A 12,153-nucleotide genomic window follows, 5' to 3' on the forward strand; every position below is an offset into this window, starting at 1 on the left:
TGGATACAGGGATAGAGGGATGGAGGGATGGATACAGGGATAGAGGGATGGAGGGATGGATACAGGGATAGAGGGATGGATCGAGGGATAGAGGGATAGAGGGATGGAGGGATGGATACAGGGATAGAGGGATGGAGGGATGGATACAGGGATAGAGGGATGGATACAGGGATAGAGGGATGGATACAGGGATAGAGGGATGGAGGGATAGATACAGGAATAGAGGGATGGAGGGATAGAGGGATGGATACAGGGATGGAGGGATGGATACAGGGATAGAGGGATGGAGGGATGGAGGGATGGATACAGGGATAGAGGGATGGAGGGATGGATGGAGGGATAGAGGGATGGAGGGATGGAGGGATGGATACAGGGATAGAGGGATGGATACAGGGATAGAGGGATGGAGGGATGGAGGGATGGATAGAGGGATAGAGGGATGGAGGGATGGATACAGGGATAGAGGGATGGATACAGGGATAGAGGGATGGAGGGATGGAGGGATGGATACAGGGATAGAGGGATGGAGGGATGGATACAGGGATAGAGGGATGGAGGGATGGATACAGGGATAGAGGGATGGATACAGGGATAGATACAGGGATAGAGGGATGGAGGGATAGAGGGATGGAGGGATGGATACAGGGATAGAGGGATGGAGGGATGGAGGGATGGATACAGGGATAGAGGGATGGAGGGATGGATACAGGGATAGATACAGGGATAGAGGGATGGAGGGATGGATACAGGGATAGAGGGATGGAGGGATGGATACAGGGATAGAGGGATGGAGGGATGGATACAGGGATAGAGGGATGGAGGGATGGATACAGGGATAGAGGGATGGAGGGATGGATACAGGGATAGAGGGATGGAGGGATGGATACAGGGATAGAGGGATGGAGGGATGGATACAGGGATAGAGGGATGGAGGGATGGATACAGGGATAGAGGGATGGAGGGATGGATACAGGGATAGAGGGATGGAGGGATGGATACAGGGATAGAGGGATGGATACAGGGATGGAGGGATGGATACAGGGATAGAGGGATGGAGGGATGGATACAGGGATAGAGGGATGGAGGGATGGATACAGGGATAGAGGGATGGAGGGATGGATACAGGGATAGAGGGAGGGATACAGGGATAGAGGGATGGATACAGGGATAGAGGGATGGAGGGATGGATACAGGGATAGAGGGATGGATACAGGGATAGAGGGATGGATACAGGGATAGAGGGATAGATACAGGAATAGAGGGATGGAGGGATAGAGGGATGGATACAGGGATAGAGGGATGGAGGGATGGATACAGGGATACAGGGATGGAGGGATGGATACAGGGATGGAGGGATGGATACAGGGATAGAGGGATGGAGGGATGGATACAGGGATAGAGGATGGAGGGATAGAGGGATGGAGGATGGATACAGGGATAGAGGGATGGAGGGATGGATACAGGGGATACAGGGATGGAGGGATGGATACAGGGATAGAGGGATGGAGGGATGGATACAGGGATAGAGGGATGGAGGGATGGAGGGATGGATACAGGGGATAGAGGGATGGAGGGATAGAGGGATGGATACAGGGATAGAGGGATGGATACAGGGACAGAGGGATGGAGGGATGGATACAGGGATAGAGGGGAAATGACAGTAGAGAGGAGGGGGAATGACAGTAGAGGAGGAGGGAAATGACAGTAGAGAGGAGGGGGAATGAAGTAGAGAGGGAGGGAGGAATGACAGTAGAGAGGAGGGAGGAATGACAGTAGAGAGGGAGGGAGGAATGACAGTAGAGAAGGAGGGAGGAATGACAGTAGAGAGGAGGGGAATGACAGTAGAGAGGGAGGGGAATGAAAGTAGAGAGGGAGGAGGAATGACAGTAGAGAGGAGGGAGGAATGACAGTAGAGAAGGAGGGAGGAATGACAGTAGAGAGGGAGGGAGGAATGACAGTAGAGAGGGAGGGAGGAATGACAGTAGAGAGGGATGGAGGAATGACAGAGAGAGGGAGGGAGGAATGACAGTAGAGAGGGAGGGGGAATGACAGTAGAGAGGGAGGGGGAATGACAGTAGAGAGGAGGGAGGAATGACAGTAGAGAGGGAGGGAGGAATGACAGGAGTAGAGAGGAGGAGGAGGAATGACAGTAGAGAAGGAGGGAGGAATGAAGTAGAGAGGGAGGGAGGAATGACAGTAGAGGAGGAGGAATGACAGTAGAGAGGGAGGGAGGAATGAAGAGAGAGGAGGGAGGAATGACAGTAAAGGGGGGAGGAATGACAGTAGAGAGGAGGGAGGAATGACAGTAGAGAGGGAGGGATGAATGACAGTAGAGAGGGAGGGAGGAATGACAGTAGAGAGGGAGGGAGGAATGACAGTAGAGAGGGAGGAGGAATGACAGTAGAGAGGAGGGAGGAATGACAGTAGAGAGGAGGAGGAGGAATGACAGTAAAGAGGGAGGGAGGAATGACAGTAGAGAGGAGGGAGGAATGACAGTAGAGAGGGAGGGAGGAATGACAGTAGAGAGGGAGGGAGGAATGACAGTAGAGAAGGAGGGAGGAATGACAGTAGAGAAGGAGGGAGGAATGACAGTAGAGAGGAGGGAGGAATGACAGTAGAGAGGAGGGAGGAATGACAGTAGAGAAGGAGGGAGGAATGACAGTAGAGAAGGAGGGAGGGGAGGGGGAGGAATGACAGTAGAGAGGAGGGAGGAATGACAGTAGAGGGAGGGAGGAATGACAGTAGAGAGGGATGGAGGAATAACAGTAGAGAGGGAGGGAGGAATGACAGTAGAGAAGGAGGGAGGAATGACAGTAGAGAGGGCGGGAGGAATGACAGTAGAGAGGGAGGAAGGAATGACAGTAGAGAGGGGGGGAGGAATGACAGTAGAGAAGGAGGGAGGAATGACAGTAGAGAGGGAGGGAGGAATGACAGTAGAGAGGGAGGGATGAATGACAGTAGAGAGGGAGGGAGGAATGACAGTAGAGAGGGTGGGAGGAATGACAGTAGAGAGGGAGGGAGGAATGACAGTAGAGAGGGAGGGAGGAATGACAGTAGAGAAGGAGGGAGGAATGACAGTAGAGAGGGCGGGAGGAATGACAGTAGAGAGGGAGGAAGGAATGACAGTAGAGGGAGGGAGGAATGACAGTAGAGAGGAGGGAGGAATGACAGTAGGAGAGGAGGAATGACAGTAGAGAGGGAGGAGGAATGACAGAGGAGGGAGGGGAGGAATGACAGCAGGAGGGGGGAGGAATGAAGAGGAGGGAGGGAGGAATGAAGTAGAGAGGAGGGAGGAATGACAGTAGAGAGGGAGGGAGGAATGACAGAGAGAGGAGGGAGGAATGAGAGGAGAGGAGGAGGAATGACAGTAGAGAGGGAGGAGGAATGACAGTAGAGAGGGAGGGAGGAATGACAGTAGAGAGGAATAATAATGACAGTAGAGAAGGAGGGAGGAATGAAGAGAGAGGGAGGAGGAATGACAGTAGAGAGGGAGGGATGGAATGACAGTAGAGAGGGAGGGAGGAAAGACAGTAGAAGGAGGGAGGAATAAGAGGAGGGAGGGGGAATGACAGTAGAGAGGGGGGAATGACAGTAGAGAGGGAGGAAATGACAGTAGAGAGGAGGGAGGAATGACAGTAGAGAGGGAGGGAGGAATGACAGAGAGAGGGAGGGAGGAATGACAGGAGAGGGAGGGAGGAATGACAGTAGGAGGGGGGAATGACAGTAGAGAGGGAGGGGGAATGAGAGGAGGGAGGGAGGGGAATGACAGTAGAGGGGAGGGAGGAATAAGAGAGAGGAGGAATGACAGTAGAGAGGGAGGAAATGACAGAGAGAGGGAGGGAGGAATGACAGAGAGAAGGAGGGAGGAATGACAGTAAGAGGAGGGAGGGAGGAAAGACAGTAGGAGGGAGGGAGGAATGAGATGAGGGAGGGAGGAATGACAGTAGAGAGGGAGGAGGAATGACAGTAGAGGGAGGGAGGAATGACAGAGGAGAGGGAGGAATGACAGGAGGGAGGGGAATGACAGTAGAGAGGAGGGGAATGACAGTAGAGGAGGAGGAGGAATGACAGTAGAGAGGAGGAGGAATGACAGTAGAGAGGGAGGGAGGAATGACAGTAGAGAGGGAGGGAGGAATGACAGTAGAGAGGGAGGGATGAATGACAGTAGAGAGGAGGGGGAATGACAGTAGAGAGGAGGGGGAATGACAGTAGAGAGGAGGGAATGACAGTAGAGAGGGAGGGAGGAATGACAGTAGAGAGGGAGGGAGGAATGACAGTAGGGAGGGGAGGGAGGAATGACAGTAGAGAGGAGGGAGGAATGACAGTAGAGAAGGAGGGGGAATGACAGTCAAGAAGGAGGGAGGAATGACAGTAGAAGGAGGGAGGAATGACAGTAGAGAGGGAGGGAGGAATGACAGTAGAGAGGGAGGGAGGAATGACAGTAGAGAGGAGGAGGAATGACAGTAGAGAGGGGGAGAGAATGACAGTAGAGAGGAGGGAGGAATGACAGTAGAGAGGGATGGAGGAATGACAGTAGAGAGGGATGGAGGAATAACAGTAGAGAGGAGGGAGGAATGACAGTAGAGAGGGAGGGAGGAATGACAGTAGAGAGGGCGGGAGGAATGACAGTAGAGAGGAGGAAGGAATGACAGTAGAGAGGGGGAGGGGAGGAATGACAGTAGAGAAGGAGGAGGAATGACAGTAGAGAGGGAGGGAGGAATGACAGTAGAGAGGGAGGGATGAATGACAGTAGAGAGGGAGGGAGGAATGACAGTAGAGAGGGTGGGAGGAATGACAGTAGAGAGGAGGGAGGAATGACAGTAGAGAGGGAGGGAGGAATGACAGTAGAGAAGGAGGGAGGAATGACAGTAGAGAGGGGAGGGAGGAATGACAGTGAGAGGGAGGAGGAATGACAGTAGAGAGGAGGAGGAATGACAGTAGAGAAGGAGGGAGGAATGACAGTAGAGAGGGAGGGAGGAATGACAGTAGAGAGGGAGGGATGAATGACAGTAGAGAGGGAGGGAGGAATGACAGTAGAGAGGGAGGGAGGAATGACAGTAGGGAGGGAGGAGGAATGACAGTAGAGAGGGAGGGAGGAATGACAGTAGAGAGGGAGGGAGGAATGACAGTAAAGAGGGAGGGAGGAATGACAGTAGAGAGGGAGGGAGGAATGACAGTAGAGAGGGAGGGAGGAATGACAGTAGAGAGGGAGGGAGGAATGACAGTAGAGAGGGAGGGAGGAATGACAGTAGAGAGGGAGGGAGGAATGACAGTAGAGAAGGAGGGAGGAATGACAGTAGAGAGGGAGGGAGGAATGACAGTAGAGAGGGAGGGAGGAATGACAGTAGAGAGGGATGGAGGAATGACAGTAGAGAGGGAGGGAGGAATGACAGTAGAGAGGGAGGGAGGAATGACAGTAGAGAGGAGGGAGGAATGACAGTAGAGAGGAGGGAGGAATGACAGTAGAGAGGGAGGGAGGAATGACAGTAGAGAGGGAGGGAGGAATGACAGTAGAGAAGGAGGGAGGAATGACAGTAGAGAGGGAGGGGGAATGACAGTAGAGAGGGAGGGGGAATGACAGTAGAGAGGAGGGGGAATGACAGTAGAGAGGGAGGGGAATGACAGTAGAGAGGGAGGGAGGAATGACAGTAGAGAGGGAGGGAGGAATGACAGTAGAGAGGGAGGGAGGAATGACAGTAGAGAAGGAGGGAGGAATGACAGTAGAGAGGGAGGGGGAATGACAGTAGAGAGGGAGGGGGAATGAAAGTAGAGAGGGAGGAGGAATGACAGTAGAGAGGGAGGGAGGAATGACAGTAGAGAGGGAGGGAGGAATGACAGTAGAGAGGGAGGGAGGAATGACAGTAGAGAGGGAGGGAGGAATGACAGTAGAGAGGGAGGGAGGAATGACAGTAGAGAGGGAGGGAGGAATGACAGTAGAGAGGGAGGGGGAATGACAGTAGAGAGGGAGGGAGGAATGACAGTAGAGAGGGAGGGAGGAATGACAGTAGAGAGGGAGGGAGGAATGACAGTAGAGAGGGAGGGAGGAATGACAGTAGAGAGGGAGGGGGAATGACAGTAGAGAGGAGGGAGAATGAAAGTAGAGAGGGAGGAAATGACAGTAGAGAGGGAGGGAGGAATGACAGTAGAGAGGGAGGGAGGAATGACAGTAGAGAGGGAGGGAGGAATGACAGTAGAGAGGGAGGGAGGAATGACAGTAGAGAGGGAGGGAGGAATGACAGTAGAGAGGGAGGGGGAATGACAGTAGAGAGGGAGGGGGAATGACAGTAGAGAGGGAGGGAGGAATGACAGTAGAGAGGGAGGGAGGAATGACAGTAGAGAGGAGGAAGGAATGACAGTAGAGAGGGAGGGGGAATGACAGTAGAGAGGGAGGGGGAATGACAGTAGAGAGGGAGGGGGAATGACAGTAGAGAGGGAGGGAGGAATGACAGTAGAGAGGGAGGGAGGAATGACAGTAGAGACCCCTCTCCCTCCTCTGCTCTGCCGTCAGTGTTCTATTGATCCTGGACTCCCCATCAATATCTTAATAGACTGTACTGACAGACAGACAGTGGTGCTGATGGAGAAAGGCCTTTATCCACTAACATGTCAACGTCAGCCCTATCTGATGCCTGTGTGTGTGTGTGCGCGCGCGTGTCTGTGTCTGTGTGTGTGTGTGTCGTGTGAGTCTTCAAGAGGGTAACAGCAGGCGTAAAGCTCCTCTCAGCTATCATGGATTACTGAGGGGACTGGAGTGATTGATGTACTTCTGTTCTGTAGAAGGGAAACAGCAGCTCGGAGTGGAGACTAATATACCATTAGCTATTTTACTGTTTACAATGAACTACATAGCTAGTTTTACTGCTTCTACACGGCATACTGTGTGTTAACGAAGTGGTTTTATTTGTCATTTTATAGTTTATTGCTGTTCCCTTGTATATGTCAGTCTTAGATAAACTGGCATGTAGTTAAAGGATTACAATGTGTTGAATTGAAAAGACTGCTTTCCTCTGACAGTAAATACAGCAGTGTAACCTTGTCCATTGTAACCTTGAGTGGTGTGCTCAACATAACGCACGTTCCACCACAACCGCTTCTAACTCATTCAATTTAATAATAGTACATATCTTCCGGTGGTCCTTCTGGTTCAGTTGGTAGAGCAGCGCTTGTAGCCAGGGTTAGTGGCTGATTCGCAGGAACCTGACAGATGGATGCAGACATGACTGAGAGGAGAAAGCGTCTGCTAAATGGCATATATTATTATATTATTATTATTAACTCATTCATATGATATTTCCGCTCTCCTGCTGGTTCAGTTGGAGAGGCAGCCTTGAGGATTAGCTGTACGAGGAACCTGACAGATGGAGAGACGAGGAGAGAGAGAGAGAGAGAGAGAGAGAGACGAGAGAGACAAGGAGAGAGAGAGAGAGAGAGAGAGAGAGAGAGAGAGAGAGAGAGAGAGAGAGAGAGAGAGAGAGAGAGAGAGAGAGAGAGAGAGAGAGAGAGAGACAGAGAGACAGGGAGACGAGGAGAGAGAGAGAGAGACAGAGAGAGGGAGAGAGGAGAGAGACGAGAGAGAGGAGAGATATAGATAGAGAGAGAGACGGGAGAGAGAGAGAGAGAGAGAGAGAGACATAGAGAGAGAGAGAGAGAGAGAGACGAGAGAGAGAGAGAGAGAGAGAGAGAGAGAGAGAGAGAGAGAGAGAGAGAGAGAGAGAGAGAGAGAGAGAAGAGAGAGAGAGAGAGACAGAGAGACAGAGAGACAGAGAGAGAGAGAGAGAGAGAGAGAGAGAGAGAGAGAGAGAGAGAGAGAGAGAGAGAGAGAGAGAGAGACAGAGAGACAGAGAGACAGAGAGACGAGGAGAGGAGAGGGAGAGAGAGACGGAGATAGAGGGCGAGTGTAACATGTAGGTCATTCAGTCTCGGGAGCATAGCGCTTACAGCCGTTGATTACACGGCTGTTCCATCAAAGCCCCAGCCCCGTAGGAACAGGTGAGATTACATGGCTGTTCCATCATCCCCCCCACCCCCAAAGTGAGATTACATGGCTGTTCCAGCCAGATCTCTAAAGTACTTTTTCGCATGGCCCTATTGTCTATATGCAACAGATGAACAATTTGGTGAGCAATTTGTTTGGAATATTGAATCACAAAAAGGCAGTATCGAATCCCAATACATATAGAATCGTGAGAATCGCAATACATATCGTATAGAGCTGATTATTCGAGAGAAGGCAACCCCAGAGCCATAGGACAGAGCTAGCTGTGTGGAGACAGTAGATAAAGCTGATTATTAAAGAGAAGACAACCCCAGAGCCATAGGACAGAGCTAGCTGTGTGGAGACAGTAGATAAAGCGAGAGCAGGAAGGGATGGAGAAACGCAGGAGTAGCCACCCATCAGAAGAGATGAAGAATGGAGATGGGTGAGAGTCAGCTGTGTTCCACAGATAAGTAGACGACAACCGCAGGACAACAACGTGAAGCTGCGTAGTGCTAATAGAAAAAAAGGTAATAGAGCCATGGACAGTGTGTGTGTGGAGACAGTGATGTGTTATCTCTGTGCCATGTGTGTGTATATGTGTGTGTCTCTGTGTGTGTGTGTGTATATATATGTGTGTGTGAATGTGTGTGTGTGTGTGTGTGTGTGTGTGTGTGTGTGTGTGTGTGTGTGTGTGTCTCTGTGTGTGTGTGTGTATATGTGTGTGTCTCTGTGTGTGTGTGTGTATATGTGTGTGTGTGTGTGTGTGTGTGTGTGTGTGTGTGTGTGTGTGTGTGTGTGTGTGTGTGTGTGTGTGTGTGTGTGTGTGTGTGTGTGTGTGTGTGTGTGTGTGTGTGTGTGTGTGTGTGTGTGTGTGTGTGTGTGTGTGTGTGTGTGTGTGTGTACGTCAGCCACTCAGGAGAAAATAGAACAAGCCGTTGTTTAGATAAACCTCACACAGTCTCTGTCTGTGCCTTCCCAACGGGGATAGACAACAATAGGATTCACTTCACAATGAACAGGAAGGCTAACAGAGAGAGAGGGAGAAAGATTGAGGGAGAGAGAGAAACAGAGAGATGGAGAGAGAAAAAAGACTCTTTGAATTGAATTGAGAGAGAGACAGAAATAGCTTTATAAAGCCCCTTCGAATTGAATTAAGAGAGAGACAGAGAGAGCGAAAGGGAGATAGAGAGAGAGACGGAGACAGAGAGAGACAGAGAGAGAGAAAGGGAGATAGAGAGAGCGACGGAAACAGAGAGAGACAGAGAGAGAGAAAGGGAGATAGAGAGAGAGACGGAAACAGAGAGAGACAGAGAGAGAGAAAGGGAGATAGAGAGAGAGGGAGACGGAAACAGAGAGAGACAGAGAGAGAGAAAGGGAGATAGAGAGAGAGACGGAAACAGAGAGAGACAGAGAGAGAGAAATGGAGATAGAGAGAGAGAGACAGAAACAGAGAGAGAGAGAGAGAGAGAAAGAGACGGAAAGAGAGAGAGACAGAGAGAGAGAAAGGGAGATAGAGAGAGAGACGGAAACAGAGAGAGACAGGGAGAGAGAAAGGGAGAGAGAGAGAGAGAGAGAGACGGAAACAGAGAGAGACAGAGAGAGAGAAAGGGAGATAGAGAGAGAGAGACGGAAACAGAGAGAGACAGAGAGAGAGAAATGGAGAGAGAGACGGAAAGAGAGAGAGACAGAGAGAGAGAAAGGGAGATAGAGAGAGAGACGGAAACAGAGAGAGACAGGGAGAGAGAAAGAGAGATAGAGAGAGAGATGGAAACAGAGAGAGACAGAGAGAGAGAAAGGGAGATAGAGAGAGAGAGACGGAAACAGAGAGAGACAGAGAGAGAGAAAGGGAGATAGAGAGAGAGAGACAGAAACAGAGAGAGACAGAGAGAGAGAAATGGAGAGAGAGAGATGGAAAGAGAGAGAGACAGAGAGAGAGAAAGGGAGAGAGAGAGACGGAAAGAGAGAGAGACAGAGAGAGAGAAAGGGAGAGAGAGAGAGAGACGGAAACAGAGAGAGACAGAGAGAGAGAAAGGGAGAGAGAGAGAGAGATGGAAACAGAGAGAGACAGAGAGAGAGAAAGGGAGAGAGAGAGAGAGATGGAAACAGAGAGAGACAGAGAGAGAGAGAAGAGAGAGAGAGAGAGAGAGATGAAAGAAACAGAGAGAGACAGAGAGAGAGAAAGGGAGAGAGAGAGAGAGATGGAAACAGAGAGAGACAGAGAGAGAGAGGGAGAAGGAGAGAGAAACAGAGAGAGACAGAAACAGAGAAAGGAGACAGAGACGGAAACAGAGAGAGACAGAGGAGAAAGGAGAGAGAGAGAGAGACGGAAACAGAGAGAGACAGAGAGAGAGAAAGGGAGATAGAGAGAGAGACGGAAACAGAGAGAGACAGAGAGAGAGAAAGGAGAGAGAGAGAGAGACAGGAAACAGAGAGAGACAGAGAGAGAGAAAGGGAGAGAGAGAGAGAGATGGAAACAGAGAGAGACAGAGAGAGAGAAAGGGAGAGAGAGAGAGAGATGGAAACAGAGAGAGACAGAGAGAGAGAAAGGGAGATAGAGAGAGAGACGGAAACAGAGAGAGAGACAGAGAGAGAGAAAGGGAGAGAGAGAGAGAGATGGAAACAGAGAGAGACAGAGAGAGAGAAAGGGAGAGAGAGAGAGAGAGGGAAACAGAGAGAGACAGAGAGAGAGAAAGGGAGAGAGAGAGACAGAAACAGAGAGAGACAGAGAGAGAGAAAGGGAGATAGAGAGAGAGAGAGAGAGACGGAAACAGAGAGAGACAGAGAGAGAGAAAGGGAGATAGAGAGAGAGAGACGGAAACAGAGAGAGACAGAGAGAGAGAAAGGGAGAGAGAGAGACAGAAACAGAGAGAGACAGAGAGAGAGAAAGGGAGATAGAGAGAGAGAGAGAGAGAGACGGAAACAGAGAGAGACAGAGAGAGAGAAAGGGAGATAGAGAGAGAGAGAGAGACGGAAACAGAGAGAGACAGAGAGAGAGAAAGGGAGATAGAGAGAGAGACGGAAACAGAGAGAGACAGAGAGAGAGAAAGGGAGATAGAGAGAGAGAGACGGAAACAGAGAGAGACAGAGAGAGAGAAAGGGGGATAGAGAGAGACGGAAACACAGAGAGAGAGAGAGAGAAAGGGAGATAGAGAGAGAGACAGAAATGGAAAGAGAGAGATAGAAACAGAAATAGCCTTATAAAATTGAATTGAAAGCAAGAGCAAGAGGGGGAGAAAGACAGAGAGACAGAAATGGAGAGCGAGAGACAGAAATGGAGAAACAGATGAAAATGGAGAGTGAGAGAGAGAAAGAGAGGGATAGAAACAGAAATAGCCTTATAAAGCCCATTTGAATTGAATTCAGAGAGAAAGAGAGAGAGAGAGACAGAGAGACAGACAGACAGATACAAATGGAGAGAGACAGATAAAAATGGAGAGAGTGAGAGCAAGAGAGAGAGAATATACAAGGTCTGAGGACATCTACCTTTGCTACACTTATCCCCCCAGTAGAATCCCCATACTATGACAGCTTCTTCATCCTAGAGGGGGAGATGAACAATTTCATTGTCCATTTGGAAGACCCATTTGCAACCAAGCTTTAACTTCTTGACTGATGTCTTGAGATGTTGCTTCAATATATACACATCATTTTCATTTCTCATGAAGCCATCTATTTTGTGAAGTGCACCAGTCCCCCCTGCAGCAAAGCACCCCCCAAACATAACGATGGTCATTATGGCCAAACAGTTCTATTTTTGTTTCATCAGACCAGAGGACATTTCTCCAAAAAGTACGATCTTTGTCCCCATGTGCAGTTGCAAACTGTAGTCTGGCTTTTTTATGGCGGTTTTGGAGCAGTGGCTTCTTCCTTGCTGAGCAGCCTTTCAGGTTATGTCGATATAGGACTCGTTTTACTGTGTATATAGGTACTTTTGTACCGTTTCCTCCAGCATCTTCACAAGGTCCTTTGCTGTTGTTCTGGGATTGATTTACACTTTTCGCACCAAAGTACGTTGATCTCTAGGAGACAGAACGCGTCTCCTTCCTGAGCGTTATGACGGCTGTGCGGTCCCATGGTGTTTATACTTGCATACTATTTTTTGTACAGATGAACGTGGTACCTTCAGGCATTTGGAAATTGCTCCCAAGGATGAACCAGACGTGTGGAGGTCTACA

General features: G+C 49.9%; 1 protein-coding gene across 3 annotated transcripts in view; it reads right to left on the reverse strand.

Moving 5' to 3' along the window:
* LOC118395986 (PDZ domain-containing RING finger protein 4-like) overlaps positions 1 to 12,153 on the reverse strand; it is a 361,188-nt gene that overhangs the window by 66,417 nt on the left and 282,618 nt on the right. The window lies entirely within an intron of this gene.

This window comes from Oncorhynchus keta, chromosome 17, assembly GCF_023373465.1.
Source record: "Oncorhynchus keta strain PuntledgeMale-10-30-2019 chromosome 17, Oket_V2, whole genome shotgun sequence".
In the NCBI taxonomy this organism is placed as follows: Eukaryota; Metazoa; Chordata; class Actinopteri; order Salmoniformes; family Salmonidae; genus Oncorhynchus; species Oncorhynchus keta.